The 23,183-nt window shown below is 41.9% G+C and overlaps 1 long non-coding RNA gene across 3 annotated transcripts in view; it reads right to left on the bottom strand.

Annotated features, from left to right (window-relative positions):
- Window positions 1-1,457: 1,457 nt before the first annotated feature.
- The window catches only part of LOC146395138 (uncharacterized), a 547,588-nt gene continuing 525,862 nt past the window's right edge, over window positions 1,458-23,183 (bottom strand). Inside the window, exons 7-10 of one of the 3 annotated variants that reach the window (XR_014831886.1) lie at window positions 22,330-22,476; window positions 19,444-19,698; window positions 5,799-6,560; window positions 1,458-3,943 (exon numbers count right to left, since the gene is read on the bottom strand). This is a non-coding gene — a long non-coding RNA (uncharacterized LOC146395138). Of the gene's footprint in view, window positions 3,944-3,986; window positions 6,561-7,768; window positions 7,878-8,922; window positions 9,368-10,346; window positions 13,356-19,443; window positions 19,814-22,329; window positions 22,477-23,183 lie in introns of those variants that run through there. The other 2 variants (XR_014831884.1, XR_014831885.1) reach the window with 2 other exon arrangements.

Raw genomic sequence — 23,183 nt, 5'->3', positions numbered from 1 at the left:
CAGATATAGGCACTTCTGGGCATTGCCTGTTTTTAAATTTAGTTAAGAAAATGGCTCCGTATGGCTTGTTAGAGCTCAAAGGGCAGCAGAGTCTTGCCTCTGTCCCCAAACAGTGTAACTAATGTTTTTCTTGTTTGTTTTGTTTTGTTTTGTTTTGTTTTAGGGCCGCACCTGCAGCATAAGGAGGTTCCCAGGCTAGCGGTAGAATCAGAGCTGCAGCTGTGGGCTTAGGCCACAGCCACAGCCACTCGAGATCCAAGCCAAATCAGCTGTCTACACCATTGCTCATGGCAATGCCAGATCCTTAACCCACTGAGCTAGGTCAGGGATTGAACCCTCGTCCTCACGGATAATAGCCAGATTTTTTTTACCCCTGAGCCACGACAGGAACTCCTAACTAAAGATTTTGAGACCATTCAATACTCTATTCCAAGAAGTGAGTGGTTTCCTAACCAGTTGCTGTTTCCCTGTGTGAGTAGCAACAAGCACGGCTACAGCTGAAGGCAGGCAGGAAAGGAGCCTCGGAATTCCTTGAAATCTAAAAATCTCACCTGCACCTGTTGTTTACAAGGAGGCTGGAACTGAGCTGAGGGTGGACTGGAGAATGGCCTGTGGAAGCCAAGCTGCCAGGGTGGCAGCTTGCAGTTGGAAAGCCTGAGGGAAGCACTGCCTGGTAAGGATGATGATCTTACTGGGAAAGCGCAAGACTGAATTTCAAAGATTGAGAGGCGATGCGAAGTAAATGACTGTAAAGATTACAGAAAACACAGTGGTGATGCTTTAAAAACAAAACAAAATATAACTTTCCTGGCTGAGGAATGACAAGAATATGAAATCAGAAGCCTCAGTTGACATCCCTGTCCTGGTGTGGGAAAGAGGACAGGGATTTGGGTCAGGACTCAGCTACCCAGTTCATCTCCACACCACTGGACTCGAAACCAGATCATCATATTCTGTCTTTTCTTTCCAATTCATCCTTCGTCAAAAAGCTATATGTCCCTTCACATCAATAAAACCAACAAAAATGGCTGGGAAGTAAGTGTCCAGACATTTTGTGCCTCCCCAAAGCCAGGAAATTATATATTTCAACCAGTCATACTGATTTTTTTTTTTTTAATGCCAAGTTACATGGCTCGGCTGTCGGAGCAGTGAAGTGAAAATCAAATTAGGGGCCAAATGCCTAAACCCTCAAGAAATGTCATGGAGAAGAAGCAAAAACAAGTAAAAGGTTTCCTTGTTACTATTTTCTTAATGTTTAAACATATGGATTTTGTTATCAGTGTTCTGAAAATGGAATCGGTGACCCATTGGACCCAATGCTTATGCTTAAGAAATGCCTTGAACTTTAAGTAAGCACCATTTTCTTTTCTCTTGGATTAATTTACTTGCAGATGTATGACATAGTTTGGGAATCTATACCCAGCTGAAGAATAAAGACAAGGGCAGGGCAGAACCTAATTTTCTTACTATTGAGACTTTATTGAACAGACAACATAGCTTTCAAAGGAAACATGAACTTCTCTTTCTTATTCACTTCAGGGACAGAGAGATGGAATTGAAGGTAGAAATCAGTTTCCTCCAGTGACCACAAAATAGCATTTTAAAATCTTTGTAGTGTTTCATATTTGCTGCTGTTTTGATTTCTTTTTTCTCCCTCCTTGGCAGGCCTGTACATTTCTAAGCAGTCCTGTCCCTCTGCTTCCCTTGTCCTGTGCTTATTACGGTAAGGATGCATTAACAAGCTATGCTGCTGCCAGGGGTTCATGTCACTTCGCTGGGCCTCAGCTTTTCTCTGTAAACTGAATGAGCTGGACTAAATCATCTCCTGTTCCAGTGTTTTGGTCTGTTTTCCAGGTCTATGTGAGTTTATGGGTTTCATGTCCTCCTGGGGGGAGATGGACTCTCTTACTATAGCTCCAAATATTAGAGAATCAGCTAGTGAATGGGGGACAGCCAAAGAGAACATTCCCATCAATTTGTGAAAGAGACTGTGGGTAGTGATTCCAATCTACAGCCCTCAGAATCTAATTCCTCTTTTCCCTATTCCGAGCAGATGATTTTTTCCTGTTTTCAGTTTAGCAGTCTAGAGATGTGTACTTCACTTTGGTATCTAAAGTAAAAGGCATAATCATTTCCATGGATGATTAGAAAACACAACCTTGAGAAATTAAATTCATACCAGTATCTTCACACTTAGAATAGTAGGGAAAATATTTATATTCAGTGTGGAGCTTATGTTAAATGGTCAAACAGTGATTATAGGGAGGTTGCTGTCCTAGCTATACAGTGTTTCCTTGGTATGATTCAATAGTTTAATATTTCAACATGATGTAAAATAATATTTTGTCAGGAATTCCAGTCATGGATCAGAGGTTAACGAACCCAACTAGGACCCACGAGGATGCGGGTTCGATCCCTGGCGTCACTCAGTGGGTTAAGGATCCTGCATTGCTGTGAGCTATGGTGTAGGTCGCAGATGCAGCTTGGATCTGGAGTTGTGACTGCTGTGGTGCAGGCTGGCAGCTGTAGCTCTGATTCAACCCCCAGCCTGGGAACCTCCATATGCCACAGGTGTGACCCTAAAAAAGCAAAAAAATAAAAAATAAAAAAATAAAACAAAATAAAATTGATATCTTCTTGTCCTACAATAACAATGATTTTAAATTTTGTTTTAATGGTTTTTTACACATAAGCTCTGTCTTAGTGAAATAACTTTTACTTACTATTAAAACTAAACATGTAAGCTTTAAGAGAATGCGTTAGAAGATGTATGGAATGTGTTAGTTTCCTAAGGCTGCTGTAACAAAACTGCTGAAACCAGGAAACCTAAAACCAGAGGAATTTATTCTCTCACAATTCTAGAGGCCGAAGGTCCAAAACCAAGTGTCAGAAGGACCACAACACCCCTGAAGACTCTGGGGGAGAATCCTGACCTGGCCTTCATCTAGCATCTGGGGCTGCCCAGCTATGCTCGCCACCCACTGGCTTGTCTAAGTATCAGTCCAAGCTCTGCCTCCATCTTCATATCATCTTCTCTTCTCTGTCTCTGCCTGTCTTCTCCTTTTCAGTCACTTAAGAGGACATCCGTCAATGGATTTGAGGCCCACCCTAATCCAGGATGATTTCATCTCAAGATCTTGACCCTATTTGTATCTACAAAGACCCTTATTCCAAATAAGCTTACATTCTGAGGCTTGGGGTTGACGTATCTCTTGGGGTTCACCATATATTTTAGTCTGGGTTGCAAGAGACTAAGTGGTTTAAACAATGAACACTTACTTCTCACAGTTCTAGAGGCTGGGAAGTCCAAGGTCAAGGTCTCAGCGGTCCAGTGTCTGATGAGGGGCTGCTTCCTGACGTGCCGTGTCTGTACATGTGCTCTGTAACATCTCTCCTTATGACGGCACGAACCCCATCCACAAGGCTCCATCCTCATGACTTAATTCTGCCCTCCCAACCCCCCCCCCATACTCCATCACATTGGAGATTAGGCTTTCAACGTATAAATTTGAGGAGTGACATGGACATTCACACCATGACACCATTTAACCCACTCCCTAGACGAAGGTCCTGGCGCTCCAGTAAAGAACTAGTGGCCAGGCTCAGAAAAGCCAGGGGAAAGAGCAGTTGGGAGTGTCCTTGGAAACCAAGATGGTTTTCTCAGTCATCCTCTCTCCTTCTAGGACTGCCCGGATCATCCGTCTGCTTCTCCCTGAGCATCAGCTCCCATCATTTTCCTCTGGAGCTGGGCTCCTTGAGGCAGAAGAGCACCCTGCAAATCTTAGACTTATATCCCTTTAGCACAAAAAGCCCACAGAGAGTGACCAGCCTCTCTCAAGCCTACTTTCCTAAATCAAAATAACCTCAAGAGGCAGTTTAGATCAAGCCCCTCTTGTGGGTCCCTTCAGCTGCAGTGGTGGGGAGTGGGCAGGTGAGCGAGGTCCTGAAAGGGAAAGGCATGAAATAAAGTCACAACAACCTGGAGATTAGTCATAAATAAGAAGCTTTTATTCTCCCTCCAATGTTGACTGAGAAACCATTTAAGCTTTAAAAACCCCTCCAAATAACTCAAAACCATCTAAAACTGTTTCTAGATTTAGACTTCCCAGACACGTATGATTTACATCATAGCTTCATGATTGAGTTTAGTGTTCTGTTATTATAGTTGGAGCCTGCAAGGACTGTCATGGTAGTTTGACATGACTTTCCCTGAAAATCTTAAAGAAAATCCCAAGCTCTAGTGCCTGCATTTAGGAAATACACTGAGCTTTGGCCTGAAGGCTCCTTTTTTGAGTATATTGGGGAGGTGGCTTAAGGGGCCAATGAGATGTGCTCTCTTTCTCCTGAAGGAAGTTATGAAAGAACATACTCTGAAGTTCCCGTCGTGGCTCAGTGGTTAACAAACCTGACTAGTATCCATGAGGATGTGTGTTTGATCCCTGGCCTCACTCAGTGGGTTAATCATCTAGCATTGCTGTGAGCTGTGGTCACAGACACGGCTTGGATCCTGTGTTGCTATGTCTGTGGTGTAGGCTGGCAGCCACAGCTTTGATTCGACCCCTAGCCTGGGAACCTTCATATGCCGTGGGTGCAGGCCCTCCCCCCCAAAAAAAACCTCTGAATACAGGGTATGCTTGGGGTCTGGTGGCTGGTGTGTGTGTGTGTGTGTGTGTGTGTGTGTGTGTGTGTGTGTTAATTAGTGTGGCAGGAGAAAAGTTCTCAGAAAACGTAATGGTGAGAGACAGAAATCAGAAGTGATATCCTGGTTGGAAACAGAAAAATCTCAGGGAGACAGAGTAAAATATGATGATCACCATGAAAAGAAATGAGTTCTCTTTTTCCTTGACAAATCAGTGAGCTTTCAGAAGGGTGTGAAGCCTGAAAGTTTCAGACATGAAATGCAAACATACGGGTGTGAGGTGGCCAGTGCTTACGGTACAGCCTCCAGCTCTCAGAAGGGTAGAAGGATAAACAACTCTAGGAACCTTCGTTTGGGAAATTCAGGTACTGGAGAAGCCTGGAGAGTCAAAGCACCATAATTTCAAACCTCATAAAACAGAACGGGCACATGCAAGGGAGGAAACTGGCTGGCGTGGGGAAAGCAGGGTTGTTGATTTCATGTACCAGCAGATGACATGGCGCTGTGTGTGCTAACTGAACCCAGCAGGAGAAGAATATGATCAGAAAAGCCATCGTGTTATGGAAATAGGACTAGAAATGAGAGAGAGAGTGTTTGGTAAGGGCTACACAGTGCGCTGGATGACCTGGCGATTCATTATAATAGACGATGTTCGTTTCCTAAATAAATGTGTGTAAGAGTGGTGTTGATATGGTTGTTGCATAGTATGGACTAAATTGTACCAATCTTACCCCACCCCATTTCTATGCTGAAGTCCCAACCTCTAATGTGACCGAATTTGGAGATAAGTGTTTTAGAAAGTAATTTAGGGTAAATGAGGTCTAATCTGATAGGGTCGATGGCTTTATAAGAAGAATTCCTCTCCCCACTCCCCTTCTCTTTCTCTTTGTCTCTCTCCACTCAAGGAAAGGCCATGTCAGGACACAGTGAGAAGGCAACCATCTGCAGGCCAAGAACAGAACTCTCACCAGAAACGGATCCTGTGAGACTTGACCATAGCCTCTAGAACTAGGAGAAAGTAAGTTTTTGTTATTTGACCCACTTGAACAACAACACAGACCCACCCAGTCTGTGATAGTTTGTTATAGCAGCTCAAGAAGACCAGTGCATATAGCCATAAACGTCATCATAAATGTATACAGGTATGATACACGCTTACCTATTTTTTTCTTTATGGCATGACATTCCTCTGACACAATGCTCATATCTGGAGTAAAGAGATCACCTGCTGTTAGCTTCTTTTTTGGATGGCACAGCACTTTGTGGGTAACTGCCTTCTGTTTGATGACATTCAGAGTCCGATTACCAATACAGTGGCACAGTGAGAGATAAAAAAGGCTGGAGGGTAGAAGAGGGGAGTGCTGAGGAGTTAGACAGACCAGGGAAGGCCATGCAGCCACTCCTGGCTCTTCTCCTAAGGAGAGATCTGGCCTTGCTGATCAGTGGTTTCCTCAGGAATCCAGAAGGGCACTGCTAATCTGCCCATACGTGTGTATATTTTTTGCGTATTTCTTCTGAATGGGTATGAAAAAGCCATGAAGCACTGGGAAACAGAGATGCTCTGTTCTAGCAGGACCTTCCCTGGAGAGAACCCCAGGTCTGCATCTGTAGGGAAATATCAGGAACTTCGTCTCATTTTGCAGTGGTTGTTTTCGTGTGGTTTCTTCCAGCTGAACTCTAGGCCAGCCTTGCATGATGAACTTTCTGATTCCTTTGTCCATTCTGGGTTCTGTGCTGGGGCCAAGCAAGTGCCATTTTAATACAGATAAGGTGGCCATTTCTCCGAGGATCATGAGATATTTGTTTTGAATTGGGGGAACATTTCAGTTTCCAAACCCCTCTCTAAGTAAAGACGTAGGAAGAAAGTGGGGACTGCATTGACAGATTGAAGAAGGGTTCTTGGGCTTTATAGACCTGGTACCTATGGGAGGTTTGAGAATAAGAAACGAAAGAACAAGTTTATAAAATCACCTTCAAAGGTTTCACAATGAAGATGCTTAAAAGGGATGGTTGAAAGCATTGAGCTACTAGAAGCTGGGGCGAACACAACTTACTGAATAAGTTTATTTGGAATTTAATTATGTTTTCTATTTGTGATTTGTATGCTGAACATATTTGCCAGATTCTTATCAGTTATGAAGATAGAATGAATGTGTGTTTTTTCTTCAAGCATGTGTTTCAGGGAGTTCCCTTCATGGCTCAGTGGTTAATGATCCTGACTAGGCTCCATGAGCCTGTGGTTCGATTTCTGGCCTTGCTCAGTGAGTTAAGGATCCAGTGTTGCCGTGAGCTGCAGTGGAGCTCACAGATTCGGCTTGTATCCCGCGTTGCTGTGGCTGTGCCATAGGCCAGCAGCTGCAGCTTCAATTCAACCCCCAGCTTGGGAACTTCCATGTGCTGCGGGTGTGGCCCTAAAAAACAAAAACAACCACCACAACAACAAAAAGCATGCGTTTCACTTGCCTTTCATTGAGGCAAAGTTAGTTTGCAAAGAGTGATCTGTTCATATGTTATCTGATCCCTTAGCAGTAACAGATGGGACTTCTTGATTCTTTTCTAACTACGTAATAGTTCACTAAATCCTCACAACCATCATAGAAGAGAGTCAATGTTTCCATATCCCAGGTGGGAACATTGAGGCTTGGGGAAATTCAGAAACTGGTCCAAACGGCACACAAGGAAGTAAAGGCAGTAGCACCAGGATATAGAAAAGATACCAACCTGGTTAGCCCCACTCCTTGTCACCTCCTCGTAACCACTTTATCAAACCAATTAGCCCATCACATTGTTTTACTGAAACTCTACGTGGTATTCTAGAGTTTGCAACTTAAATTCAGAATAATACTTATTTTCCTTATAGTCTGAGTTTTAGTCATCGAGTCCATTTCTACGGATCAGAGTATTTCTATCATCATGTCAATACAGCATCTAGGCATGAACACCGGATGTTTTACCTTGATTCACCTAAACCTGGCCAGTGGGTTAAAGAGTCATTTGGCCACTACTTTTCCTCTTGACACTCTAGCTCAGTCCTTTTAAGGTGTAAGAGGAAATTGATGTTCTTGAAAGATCTCCAAAACCTCAACCTTGGCTAGAATGCATAGAAGCAAAATGCTGCTGAAGACAAACCTCAGGAGGGGGGCTGGGAGCATGAGAGGGCCACATGCCTGGGAGAGGTGTGCGGACAACAGGAAGCTGGGGTCACAGAAGACATTTGGGGTGGGAATTGCAGCAGCTCCTAGAGATAACAGGAGCACAGGTACATGTTAGAGCTGGAGTTCCCTTCGTGGCTCAGCGGTTAACAAACCCAGCTAGAATCCATGAGGACACAGGTGCCATCCCTGGCCTTGCTCAGTGGGTTAAGGATCCGGCGTTGCCCTGAGCTGTGGTGTAGGTCACAGATGCAACTCCAATCTGGTGTTGCAAAGGCTGTGGTGTAGGCCGGCAGCTATAGCTCCAACTCAACTCCTAGCCTGGGAACCTCCATATGCCCATGGGTATGGCTCTATAAAGCAAAAAAATAAAAAAAATAAAAAGTTCAAGCTGATGTCTGCCTAGCCTGAGATGTGTACTGTTAACAGGGGAGGCAGCCATCCAGGGTGTAGCCCACCCAGGCCTGGAGCACGCTGGGGAGAGCTCAGTCTTATCAGATCAGTGCTGGAAGCAGAGAGGGCCAAGTCTCCTTAGTTCATCCAGATCTTGTCTTTAGCTACCTGGCCTGGATTCCAGAGAGCTTGTGTGAATTAGAACCCTGAGATCCCAGTAATAAAAATAGGATGAAATATTGAGGGACTTGACTTTTTGCTAGTGAGCAGACTTCCCTGTGTCCACCAGTTCATTCCTCATGACCTATCATGAAAGCCAGTGTGTATCTTTTTATTTTTTTCAGCTGCACCTGCGGCATGCGGAAATTCCCAGGCCAGGGGTCAAACTAGAGTCACAGCAGCAACTCAAGCCACTGAAGTGACAGCGATGGATCCTTAAACACACTAAGCCACCAGGGACCTCCAGCCAGAGGGCATCTCAAACAGCAGGCTCCGTGTTCAGACCAATGTCTCTTGTGCCTGATCTTCGGAGGACATACGGAGGCTTCCTTTTGAAGCATAAATGCTGTTTGACATCCTAGGTTAGGTGAACACAATATGGAAAGATGAAGAATGGAAGTTTTGATGTGAAGCCTTGTGATATGGCTTCACAGTCTTATTTTCTGGTGATGAGTATTTTCAGGATTGCAGGGAACAAAAAAAGAAAGGGGGTGTTGAGGAAAAAATGACAGGGGCAAATCTTGATAAAAGTTTAATTCACTGACAGTCAATAGGAGAAAAGACATTACCAGCTGCATATATTAGCACATTATTAACACACCCACTCAGGTTTTGAAATATCCATTTAAACTAACTTAATTAAAACCCAGTTATAGAAACTTTCCACACTAACAATGAAACATCTATTTTATGATCATTCTGCATGTCAGTGGACTTTAATTTTTAAAGATGAACTGCAGTACCTTTTTAAAAAGAGCACTAAAAAGGGAAAACCTACGTAATAACCATACTGTCTCAAAGATATTTTTGCCTTGATTTGAGAACACGAATCTAATCATCCCCTCTTAACATGGGAAAAACAAAAAGCATTTCAAGTAGAAGACGCCTGTCAGTATTTGTCCTGTGTGAAGAAATTTTAGGAGTTCCTGTCTTGGCACAGCAGGAACGAATCCGACTGGGAACCCTGAGGTTGAGGATTCTATCCCTGGCCTCGCTCAGTGGGTTAAGGATCCGGCGTCGCCATGGGCTGCGGTGTAGGTCGCAGATGTGGCTCGGATCTGGTGTTACTGTGGCTCCGGCATAGGCCGGAAGCAACAGATCCAATTAGACCCCTAGCCTGGGAACCTCCATATGCCACGGATGCAGCCCTAAAAAGAAAGACAAAAGACAAAAAAAAAAAAGAAAGAAATTTTAATCTTAGGCACATTAAGCAACTAAACTACAAAGTGTGAATTTTGACAACAGTGTAAAAACTAATTTAAAAATAAGTACATGTTGTGTGTGATGTTTTTACAAGGTCATCCAATTTTAACTTTTTAAAAGTTTTTGCTTATAAATTTTTTTAAACTTCTTTATTTTAATTTTTTTTCTTTTCCTTTTTACAGCCGAACCTGCAGCATATGGAATTTCCCAGGCTAGGGGTAGAATTGGTGCTGCAGCTGCTGGCCTATGCCACAGCCACAGCCAGAGCCCACAGAAAGGAGGAATCTGAGCTGCATCTGTGACTTGCAGCAACAGTGGGCCCTTAACCCACTGAGCCAGGCCAGGGATCGAACCCACATCCTCACAGACACTATGTCAGGCTCTCAACCTGCTGAGCCGCAAGGGGAACTCCTGGTTTTTTTTGTTTGTTTGTTTGTTTGTTTGTTTGTTTTTTGCTTTTTAGACCAGCACCTGTGGCATATGGAGGTTCCCAGGCTAGGGGTCCTATTGGAGCTACAGCTGCCGGCCTATACCACAGCCACAGCAATGCCAGATCCAAGCAGTGTCTGTGACCTATACCGCAGCTCACGGCAACATCAGAACCTTAACCCACTGAGCAAGGCCAGGAATCGAACCCACAACCTCATGGTTCCTAGTCGAATTCGTTTCCACTGTGCCACAACGGGAACTCCTCCTTTTATAATTTTTTTTCATAAATATTGCTTAGGCATTTTAGAAACCCTGAGGCATGTAATAATACGAATATAAACAAGATTTCCAGAAAGTCGTTTCCCATTTTATAGCTTGGCCAATCTGCTTTCAGCCAATATAGGGCTGAGCCAGACTTCACTGTGTGATGATGGTGCCCTTTGTTCCTGTTCACAAAGAATTTGGTGCCTCATGTTCCTCTGCTTGTCATTGTCTCAGTCTGGTTCAACAGCCCTGTGCTCTGCCCAGCATCCCGCTGGCCCCCATCAGAGCTTACACCAAGGCAAGTTCTCCTAAGCTGTCTATCAGATCCCACTAGATTGTTGTCTCCTTAAGATTTCTCTAGAGTGTGGGTTTTAGGGCTTCAGAAATAAGAATATAATTCCAAACCAAAAATAAAGTAGCACCAGTGTCTACTTTATCTAACTGCTCACAGATACAGTAACTACTGTGCACTTTCCCGTTGTCTTTTCCATGCTGTAGATGAAGCTATCACAGCTGCTGCCAGAATCTACATGTGACTGGATGGATTTTAAGTAAACTTTGAAAAGAAGGGTCCATGATTTTAAAGTTAATGCAAATTGAGACATGTGAAGATTCTCACTTAAGGATGTCAACACATTTATTTATTTCCTACCTCCTCCCAACAAATTTTTCCTTGCATGATATATTTGTACTGTAGGAGTGTGAAAACACATCCATGTTTACAGAGTGGAAAATGGGGATTTTAACGTTATTTATTGCTCATCACACTTTACCTACTCAGAACATTTAAGTTTTTCCTGATTCCCATGTCTTCCATCCCAAACTCCTCTGTCTGGTTGTCAGTCTCTGCTCCTACCCATCAAACAATGAATCCCTTGAGTTTCTGGGTGCACTCTTCACCTCTCACCTGTGTCCGTCTTCACCAACCTCCAGGCAACTCTCCCGATTCAAAAATCCAACATTCTCTAGAATACCTTGGTCCTTCTACATTCACCTTCCTAATTGAGCACTTCACTTGATATTTAGTTATACATTGCATCCATTTGTAATATGATGCTATTCTTTAATTATTTTCATTGTGTCACTCTATTTCCTGCCACTGTTCTGGAAGCACTAAACAACTACATCATGAAGGGGTGAGTATGAAGTTCAAAAACAAAATGTTAATAATGCCATTTCCTGGGTTGGATGCAGAGTGGGTTGGGATGATTGAAGGTGGAAACCAGCTCCAGAACCTGCTGGCTTCCAGCAAGCATGGCAATAGAAACTTCTCCTCTAGGCCACAGTCCCATCCTATTCAAGCCCTCACTCTACCAGGGGGTAGCTTCTACTGCTATGATCTCGCTGCCATGGCTGGGTCCTGAGAAATCAGGGCTGAGGAAGTAAAGAGAGGAACAGTAGTCTTTAACCAAAATTAGGAATTTCCATTGTCATAACCTCATTGCTCCAGGAGTTATTTTAAATATATAGTTGAAAGGAATTAAGTCTGCCCTTATTTTCAGGCCAGATGGAAAAAAAAAAAAAAAGGTGAAATATTCCTGAAAGACAAATCTAAGATGACTTTTCTGAAATTGTATTTTCTCCCTGGAAGTGGCATTACAAAAGCTTTAATAAAATGTTTATAGAATTTTAATAAACTAAGTTGTTAAGTAAAATGCATGCATTTGAAATGCATTTATTATACTTTTTGTCTAGTTAAGCATATATATCTATATATATATATATACACACACACACATACGGATTTTTTTTTTGCATAGGTCTATCCAGATATCACCCTTTAAACATTTACATATCTTCATCTCCAGTGAAAAATACTGAAATGAAATAGGTCATTTCTTTCCATGGTGGAGCTGACGGTTGACCCCAAGCTGTGACCAAGTGATCTCTCTTTGAGGCCAGATGAGAAATATGAACATGGGCTTCTTTCTCCTTATGTGTGTCTTCAAGAGTCCATTAATATTCTCCTTTCATAATGATGAAAGTTAACTTTTAGAAGCCTTTATTTTATGCAAAAAAAAAAAAAAAAGACTAAGAGAAGTGGTCTTTATCTCGTCAAGATGACATAAGTTTGGCTGTGGAATTTTTTTAAATCTTAGAGGACAATTGTGTGTTTAAGAGGAAAAATGGGTACTGACTCGGAATCCTATAGTTAAAACATCTCCAGTTACTTTTATAAAGTCTATATTCTGAAGACATGAAATATGTTCCAATTGTTGGAAACTTTTAGTTAAGATAAATTTGAGTTTTTCTGCTCAAAGTCATCAATTCATTAGACCCAGAATCTCTCTTTCTTAACAAAGTGGAACATAAATAACTCAGACTTCCCTAAGACTATTGAAGAGTGGTAGGTAAGGTCCTTATACATAATTTCTAATATTTATTTATGCCTACTCTACATCCTGCTCTGTGCCAAATTCTTTGAACACATCATCTCATTTAAGCTCAGCAATCCTATGAGGTAAATACAATTACCATTACCACTTTCTGAGGAGAGGACTAAAGTTTAGAGGGTTTTAGTTGCTTAATGTCATAGAAATTGGACAGATCCAAAAGTCACACCTGGACATTCTGATTCCAAAACGAAAGCCTTTAATTGCTCTTCTTCTTTTGCCTACAAAAATGAGCCTTAACTTTCAACTAAGTTGCAGCTGAGCATGAGAATCTCCTTGAGAGCACAGTTCTATAATGATAGACTGGAAAGAAGCCAAGAGTTTGAACCCAAGTCCAATGTGTGGGGTATTGCCCCTTACCAAGCAGTTCCCTGACATCAGCTGGGTATCCTACATTTCAGCTCAATTCTGACACCATCTACCTGGAGATAGTGTCAGATCCCCAGTTTAAAGGCTCACTCCTACAAGGCTGCCCTCCACTTCAGATGCCAGTCACAAATCCACGTTGGCATTTGCAAACATGGGCCACAGTTGCTGGCCAGCTAACTGGAAGGTGATTCCTTTTTTTTCTTATCCCAGGATGAGGTACGCTGAACTTAATCTTCTGCTCTGAGCATCTTCGCCCTTCAGTGTCGCCAGGAATGACTTGATAGACAGCACTACCTGTTTAGGGCAGAAAGTCACAACTTTCAGGCTCAGCACAACCAGAAAAAAGTTTTTGACTTTGTTGCTTGCTGTGGAAGGGTGGCAAACTCCTCCAACTTCATCTTTACAGATGTATCGCTATTGAGGTCCAGGGATCTTACTCTTCCTGTTTACTACTGTATCCCCAGTCATTCAGCAGGGTTTGGCATGTGGCAAATGCTCAATAAATACTTATCAAGTTCATGACTAGGTAAACATACTCCCTGTCATCACTTTCCTCATCCTTTCCTGCTTCCTGATTGCATGACTAAAGCATCCTCATGTTAAGCATTCCTAATATATCATCATTAAAATGAATATTATTCACAAAAGAATAGAATTTATAAAACAGAGCAAGATAGATCATTCAGTAGATAGGTGAGGTTCTTGAAAACACATATTACTATAGCTCAGTGTTCTCTTTCTTGAAGAAAAGTTTGTTAATCAAAAGCAAAATCTTACTCCTAGAGTAGTAAGGCTGGACCAGCAAATGCATTTTTCAGAGGTTTACCATGTGGCTTCAGGATGGGGGTTTCAATAATTAATCAAAGGGCTGACATTATTTAGTAGTCGACAGAGAGAGGGGTCATTGTCTTTTCCTGGTCCAAAAAGTTCTTCCACATATTTCTTTTCTATTTTTTAAAAACTTGTTTTGACTCCCAGTGATCAAAAAAAGTTCAGCTTGAATATATACAGTAACAAGGATGCCACCATGCCTTTCCTTTGTATTTTGGTCTTTCTTTGGACCAAATAACTAGGCTTTTCTTTGGACCAGGTTACTCAGTAAGTTAAAGTCAAATGGTTATACCTAAAAGCAATCTTTTTTAGAAGGCTCTTCAATCATAACACGTACAAATAAAAACATGAAAATAAGTTTAGAAGGCTTGCTGGATTTTCTTTCAGATTCAGTGCATCAGTTTGCCTTTCTATTTGGGGACACTGGGTTATGTGAAAACTGGATAATCACAATCATTAATGATAAAATAAAGATAGAATATGTATTTAAAAGTAAATCTCATGTCTTTTGGCCATGACGAATCATTCATCACTGTAGGAAGCACCTACAGGAATTTACATTGCATAGCTGAATGGTTCCTGGCCTCCTTAATCAGCAGAAACTGATAAGAGGCCAGAGGAGGAATTCATACAAGGCTTTATTGGGACTCATGGAGCAGCAGAAGGGAATGAAAATTAGTAACAGGTGCCCTTGCTCATTCCCTGGTGGGGGTGGGGGGAACAGCAGCTGGTCCCTTACATGGGATGATTGTAGTTGTAGGCGCTAGACCAGGGTTTGGGCTGGAAGGGTGGCTTAGATGGTCTGCCCACCCCCTTGGTGGTACTGTGTGCAGGGTGTATGCACAGTACCTTGCTTTTGCTCCTGACTCCTCAGAAGTGGCAGGTAGGTTTTTGGCCTTTTTGTTTCTTGTTCATTATTTGCCCCAATGGCACATTCATGCAGCTATTTTCAGTCCTTTATAGTTTCTTTGTATTTTGTTGCTGGAGGAAAGGGAGTTTTTTGTTGTTATTGTCTTTTTTTTTTTTTTTTTTTTTCTTTAGGGCTGCATCTGCAGCATATGGAAGTTCCCAGGGTATGGGTCTGGGAGCTGGAGCCGCCAGCCTACACCACAGCCATGGCAACTTGGGATCCAAGCCACTTCTGGGAACTACACCAGAGCTCAAGGCAATGCCAGATCCTTAACCAACTGAGAGAGGCTAGGGATCAAACCCACAACCTCATGAATACTAGTCAGGTCCGTCAACCACTGAGCTATGATGAGAACTCCTGCAGGAAATTTCTGTCCAGGTATAAGTGCTGCATCCAAGGGTCCCAGGTCCCAGCCTGTTCCAGTTGGAGCATTCATAACAATGACTCTACAGAGGCAGAGAAAGTAAAAATGGGCAGATCTCAGGTGTAGGATATGGTCTTTTCAGCTGAGGGTGTCAGGGAAACATTTGGCTTCACTGATTTTTTTTTTAATTTTTTTTTTTTTCTTTTTAGGGCCGCACCTGTGGCATATGGAATTTCCCAGGCTAGGGGTCGAATCACAGCTTCAGCCACCAGCCTACACCACAGCCACAGCCACACCAGATCCCAGCCGTGTCTGCATGGCTTATGGCAATGCCAGATCCTTAACCCACTGAGCAAGGCCAGGGATTGAACATACATCCTCATGGATACTAGTGAGATTCATTAACCACGGAGCCATGATGGGAACTCCAGGCTTCACTTCTTATTATGCGATGACTATGGTATTGGTGCAACAACTCTTTTCCCCTCTTCCTTAAACTTCAGGCACAGCTTGTAGTTATCAGACATCTTAAAGCCAACAGTTTTGACACTTAAGAATATGATTCACTAAATGATTTTACTAAATTTAATTAATTTGTAAAAAAGTAATACTTTGGATTTAGAAAAGAGTAGTTTTTTTACATATATGAAGAAATTTGCAGCCCAAATATGGACAACAAAATTAAGCTGAATGTGAACTCTTTGGTAAAAGACACATTGAGATTTATTTAGGTGATACTGTTTTTCCTGAAAAAATGAAACAAAAATCTTCTTTGATATGTAAATCAAATGAATTAACTTAATACGTTTTTTAACTGTGTGGACTGATGTAAATGTTAATTACATTTGTTACTACTTTGAAGTGATAAGTGAGCAAAAGTAAATGAGTGACTTTAGAATTATTCTATTTTAATAGTGTAATATGAGTGTTTTTATAAATCACAGTAACAGGCAAAGTTCTATTTAACTGAAAGGCAATACTTTGAATAATAGAAAAAAATTAAATTTCCCTGCATTATAACAGTGTCTAGAGCCCTTTCAACTAATTTTGTGAGTTAATGAGCCATGCTGTTTTTCCTTAAAGAACCGTTTTTCGAAGCATCAAGTGAATTTAGGTGATGAATTATTTTCTAGCAGCACAAAGAGTTCTAAGAGCAAAAGGACTATTTTTTGATGGTCCTAATAAGAAAAGAGACACAGAATTGATATCCAGAGAGAAACTTCCAGACCTTGCTTTGTATATATACTTCACAAGCTGCATATAATTCCTTTGTCCTGACCGAGCATCACAACCCCAACTCAGACACAGTGGTTTCCATTGGTTTAGGGTTAGGATAAGCAACTGTCCTGGTTTTAGAACTAAATGTCCCATGTCCAAGGATGCTCTTCAGTGCCAGACAAAAATAGATGGTTTGTCCCCTTACCCTGGTCTCGGAGACATTCAAGCCTATGTCTTGTCTACCATGGTCTTGGCAAGTTCATCTTATGCCTCTTCTTTCCTTTCCTTACCACATACCATCTTCTTCCCTACACACACCAGCTCTCCTATGCTTTCTAACTCAAATCCCTCTGTGTGGCATTCTCTTCAAGAGGCAATGTATGCTTGTGAAAGCCCCATTTCCAATAGTCACAACAAAACCTACTCTTTGCCTTTGGACCTCACTCTCTGTGAGGGACTGCAAATTGACAAATTAAACTCTGCTAGTTAAAGATAGTGCATGGTGATCATTTGCATTTCTGGAGAAACTACCTTAGCCCAAAGAAGTACTTAATCCAGGAGTTCCCATCATGGCTCAGTGGTTAACAAACCCAGGTAGTATCCATGAGGATGTGGGTCCGATCCCTGGCCTTGCTCAGTGGGTTGGGGATCCATTGCCATGAGCTGTGGTGTAGGTCGCAGATGTAGCTAAGATCCTGCATGGCTGTGGCTGTGGTGTAGGCCTGCAGCTATGGCTCCAACTTGACCCCTAGCCTGGGAACCTCCATATGTCATGAGTACAGCCCTAAAAAGACAAAAGACAAAGAAAAAAAAAGTACTTTTTCCATAGTAGACATATTACAAGCAAATAAATTTTCTATAAGTGAACGTAGGAAGAAGTAAAAAGCTGAATTGAATGAGTGCTAGGATTGTAAAGGACAACATCAGAGGTGCAAAACAAGAGCTATTTTGATATAAGTAGATGTTTACATAGGCATAATTTAATGGCAATATCTCTCTTGGAACTTGAAAATATTTGCAAAGTGGAACGTCACCTCTTTTGATTACATGACGACAGAGAAATAAAGGATTGTTTGTGTTGTGTTCATTACTTTTCTTAATCAACCAGGTTGGCCTTTGTGTCACGGCTGACATGTGACCCTTGAGCAGAATACATTGTCTGGGTTGTAAAACTGCCTTAATGTAGACTAGTTCCCTATTTCATCATCATATATTAGAAACATGCATTAAAAATAGGTAACTGGGGAGAGAGTGTTTCAAATTTTGAGCCTCAGCTTTGTTCCCCAGAAAATGCAGATGTGTTTGGTTACGTGCAAGAGAAGGAAGAACAGCCACGGTGGTGAGGAGAGTTTCTAGGCTGACTAGGCAGGGTGACCAGAACAGTGAGTCAGGGTGAGAGATCTGCTTCTTTCTCCACTTTCCCCCTGACTTACTCACATCAGAGACTTGTGTAAGAGTTCTTCACAGAGGAGATGACCACAACGTGTATGGAAAAACAACGTCACAAAAGCTGCAGGTAGCCTTCTAAGTTCAGGGCAGCCCACAGAGGGAGAGCAACGCCTGCTGTAAACCACATGTAGCCCAGGGCTGGGATCTAGGAAAACTACAACCTGTGACCAAGGAAACCCCGGGGCCAGTACCTGGACAGGAGTGAGACTCCTGAATGGGAGGGACATGAGCCATATCACACACAAACGAGGACAAGCTATTGTTTGCCCTTCACAGAGTCTCTGGAGGAGACATCCTTGGCTGCCTTGGCCTCTTTCTTGGATGTGTTGCAGGAATTTGTTACCTAAGAAATGCTGATTGTATAACTACTTATGGGGATACTTTTAATCTCCTTAGGTGTATAAGCCTATGGAAACACAAGTGATGGTTCTAGAATATGTTGTATATACAATATATTATATATAATATATGTGTGTATTCAATATACCTGCTTTCTGATTTCATATATATGCATTTATTCTATGTATATCATATAGTATAATATAGTCTGTATATTACATATATAGAATTATATATATATGTGTATATATATATAATTCTGCCTGGTCTTCTAATTAGGGCAGCTTAAATCATAGAATCTAATTGTTGCCATCATCAGAGTGCTGTTCAGAGGGTGAGAGTGAAGTTAAGAAATAATCCTGTACTTCTAATACAGGATAATGCTTCATGTGTTAAAAAGTAAGCAAATAAAAATCATCAGACATCAAAAACCTCCACAACATTACACATTACTAATTTTTATGTTACACTCTCATTGTTCAATTTAATTGGGTTTTTAATCACTTTTAAATTCTAAAATTAGTTATATATGAAATCCCTTTTGGGGGAGAAATTGAATGATGAGCAGAGAATTAACATATAATCTTCAAAGGAAATCAGTCCTCTAATTCATTTTAGATTTTAGTAGACTTTGAGAAGATACTCCTTTAAAAGCATGCCAAATAGAACTTAGGAACTCAGATATTCTACATTAATATAAAACCAAGTGCTCATGTTTTACTTCTGATTGTCTTTAAAAATCCCCAGCAACTCTGCAGATATACAGGAGGCACAATGGGGTGATAATAAGCTAATGCTGCCAACTAGAAAGTCTTTACCACATTCAGAACCACTGAATCTTCTTTTGTCTATTCCTCTGAGCAAGGATTTCACTGAAATAGGATGAGACAAGGTTATAGCAACCTTTTAGTAGCCAACCCTGCTCCACCTTCCTCAAGGATTCTGGTTATTCCTGGAACTTGTTCTCTTTGATATGTTTTACAACTTTGATTACGTGTTGCTAGCCCACCTTGTTACCAATCCCCCCCGCCCCAAGAGTTTTCTCAGGTAGAGATGCTGTTTATCAGTCAGAGACTTCGAGGGTCATTCCCTTAGGCTATCAACCAACACGCACATATTAGAGAGTCAGGGAAGCCATTATTTCATCACAGGACCTTATGATGAGTCCATTGACTTCATAGTAGTTTACTTGAACTTTGATGTATTACTTTGTTGCATTCCCTGTCCCCATCCACACAACCCCCTTCCCTCATCCAGCACCCACCTCTTACCAAGCAAATCAAAGGGAGCAGAGACTGGCATGAACGGGATGAAGGGTGGTATGGAGACGCAGGGATGAGTCTGGGGGAGACTCCATGCCCCCTGAGCCCAGGGCCGGGTTTACTGAGCCACGCACATCACTGTCCTGCAGACATCACGGTGGAGCTACACATCTTACTGGTTTTTGTTGCCTCTCCAGCAAACGCTCCATTCATCTGGTTGCTAATGTTTCAGAGTGCGCTTCTCCATATGAATGCTTTCCACCGCTGCGAGCAGATTTCGTGAGAAAATACAAAATTGTGGGAAATATTTCTCATCACATATATCAATCTGTGTGAATTTTCTTCCAGGCAATGTTGCTGAGGACTCTATGAAATTGGTCTGTAATTATAAAAGTGGTAAAAGAGTGTCTCTCTGAACATATTTGAAAGGAATTATGCAAGAGAGGTCATCTCATTACATTTGATCTCGCTGGAGGGTATCTCAGCTTTAAAAGGGTAGAAGCGATTTTTTGCAAATCAGGAAAAAGAGTGGTGATGTATGGCTCATTGATGCTTCCTTATTTGAAAAACAAACATGACAAAAGGGGTCATATGTTAACTGCTGAGATTATATATGGAATAACTACATTACACGTTATGTGTGAATTGTAGAATACCAAGTCAGAACACCTAAGCTGAGAAAAACATAGTGTGAGAAAAACCTGGGACTATTGTTGAATTTCATCACAACCCTTCACTGAATTCTCATTCTAGTATTACATTCAGAAAGGTATTGAACACATCAGTTGAATCAGTTCCTTTGTGTATGAATACAAGATGTCAAAATATGTCCATTTTCCTCTTTCAGAGTTGGCAGGGGTCACTGCAAGCAAGGGATCCTATATTGTCCCTAGAAACATGGCTTATGTCCCTTCAACTCTTCCAAATGTTTTTTCGACAACTGTGTATACCTTCTATTTTCAAGGGAGTTTTTTCTAGTATACATGGGTGCTGTGGTCGGGGTAGGAGGGGGAAGGAGAGGAGAGGTTATCTATTTGGCCTTAAATCTTGTGTTAATTCATGTCTATTGATTTCATCAAGCCTGGAAAAGTAATCATTTCACGGCTCTCAATGAATTAAAAAAGATAAGCCATGTCATTTCCAAAACTGTGACTACATTGCTTAAATATTAAGTCTGTTTCAGAATACAGTTCACAAAGTGACATGGAGTCATATTTTGGAATACATGCACATGTCTTCCATGGACAGTTACTGTTAGGTAATTGTGGATTATGGTGGGGACATGCCTGTGGGAGGCTGAGCGGTGACTAGTGGGAAGGGGCTTCTCTCCGCCCTGTGTTCATCCTCTGCTCACACTCACCACCCATTTCCAGTGTCTCTGGGATTGAAGTCCCTGCTAAAAGGGTAGCACCTGCCTCCACAGCCTTTGCTCTATGGGGACCCAAGTTAGACAACGATGATACCATTTATTTTATCCTTGACACTTTGGTCTATAGCCAAAGTGAATCAGAACAGCAAAACAATTTTTTTTGCATAGTATTTTTGGTGTGATGAGTCAACTCTTTTCTTTCTTTTACTATTATTATTATTATTATTTTGCTTTTTAGCTCTGCACTGCACATGGAGGTTCCCAGGCTAGAGATCTAATCGGAGTTACAGCTGCTGGCCGATACCACAGCTACAGCAACATCAAATCTGAGCCATGTCTGCAACCTACACCACAGCTCACAGCAACACTGGATCCTTAACCCACTGAGCAAGGCCAGGGATTCAACCCGCAACCTCATGGTTCCTAGTTGGATTCATTTCCCCCGTGCCACAGCGAGAACTCCTCTTTCTTTTTTTGAATTATTGTTGATTTACAACGTTGTGCCTGTTTCTGCTGTACAATAAAATGACTCATTCTTTTCCACATTTTTAAAAATATCCTTTTCTATCATGTTCCATCCAGGAGATTGGATATAGTTCCCCGTGCTCTACTGTAGGACCTTGTTGTTTAACTCTTCTCTTTCATATTAAAAAGTTTCTGGTCTGTTTCATGTAAAAACTAATCTATCGTCTCATATAGATGGGGACATCTATGACCGCCATCTCTTGATGGCAGAAGAGACTAAAATTCCCTTAGGGAGGCCTAGAAAATGACAGAAAATTTTGACAGAGAAAAAGAGATGGGATTGATTGAAAAGTAATATTCCCATGAAAATTCATTATCCTTAAAGATAGCAAGGATTTTAAGAAAGCTTTTTAAACATATAGCCTTATTTTTACAGACTCAGAGCAGACCCCTGGAAAGCTAGCTTTTCAGGGTAGAGGTGGAAATTCTAATGCAGAAGATGAGCTTCATTGTGTAGCCCTACTTTGGGGCTTTGGAAAAGCCAAATGCGACCTCAAGATATATGGAGGTGCACATCCGTGGTGGCTCAGAACTCTGTGAAAGGGGAGTCCTTTCCCTCTTTTGGTCATCAGCCTTATGCTGCAGAGAGGCAGGACCAGTTAGGAGGGAAGAGCGCTAGGAGAGGCGTAGCTTCGGCCTGGCCATCCCCCAGGTCAGGTGCTGCGTCTGTTACAAAAGCCATCACCAGGTCCATAGTCCACAGTGGATTTCTCAGCCAGTGATGGCCAGAATCTCAAGATCCTAATGGTGTCTTTAGACAGAAAACTAGACATTAGAGTGTTCCTGCTAGGCAAAGAGAGTATAAATTTGTGTTGGCGTCATGGTAGCTTTAAAACACCCGATTGGGGAAGTTTCATCGTGGCGCAGCAGGTTAAGGATCTGGTGTTGTCACTGCAGCGGCTGCTGTGGTGTGGGTTCAGTCCCTGGCCTGGGAGCTTCCATATGCTAGGGGTGATGCCAAAAAACCCAAACAAAAATAAACAACAATGAAAAAACCCCACCTGATTGGAGTTAGAGAATCCGGGGGCCAGTTGCTTCTATAATTCCTGGTGATTCTTGGCTGCTGGGAGTGCATGTCAGGGTGCAAAGTGTTCAAAGGAGACGGTGAGGGACTGCATTTTCTAAAGAAAACTGTTGATGGTTCTGACCTGCAGAGGATTTAATGAAAATTACATCATTCACCACATGGTCACAGAGGTCCATTGCAGTAAAGTTTCCTCAGTAAAGTGGAAGGATGGAGAAGCTCTCAGATAGGATGATGAGACATGTAACCACTGCCTAAGGCAGCAGCCAAAGCCACCCTGGGCCAGATGTAGTGACTCAATAGATTGTCAAGTGCTCAATAGATGTTGACCAGCAGAAAATTTAGATGACTGGCTCAGTGGTTAACGAATCTGACTAGCATCCATGAGGACACAAGTTCGATCCCTGGCCTCGCTCAGTGGATTAAGGATCCAGCCTTGTCATGAGCTGCGGTGTAGGTCACAGACGCAGCTCAGACTCTGCATGGCTGTGGCATAGGCCGGCACCTGTTGCTCCAATTAAATTCAACCCCTAGCCTGAGAACCTCCATATGCTGTGGGTGTGGCCCTAAAAAGCAAAAAAAAAAAAAAAAAAAAGAGAGAGAGAGAGAGAGAGAGAGAATTTAGAGAGTTGTCTTCTTCCTTTCTATCTGTAAAAATAGTAAACAACTATTGAGATAGTAGACAATAGATGAGAATGAATATGATGAATATTTCGAGACAGAAAAAATCAGTTTGATATCATGGGACAGGGTTAATAGGCAATACTGAAATACTGAATAAAAGTTCAACTTTATGTATTCCAAACTGCCTAAGCCATTTTAGGTTTTCTT

This window comes from Sus scrofa, chromosome 17 (genome assembly GCF_054392235.1).
Source record: "Sus scrofa isolate SSC_HxYL_T2T_F1_AM1 chromosome 17, Sscrofa_HxYL_maternal_Yorkshire_Landrace_v2.0, whole genome shotgun sequence".
Taxonomy (NCBI): Eukaryota; Metazoa; Chordata; class Mammalia; order Artiodactyla; family Suidae; genus Sus; species Sus scrofa.
This window is presented reverse-complemented; position numbering and strand designations above follow the sequence as displayed.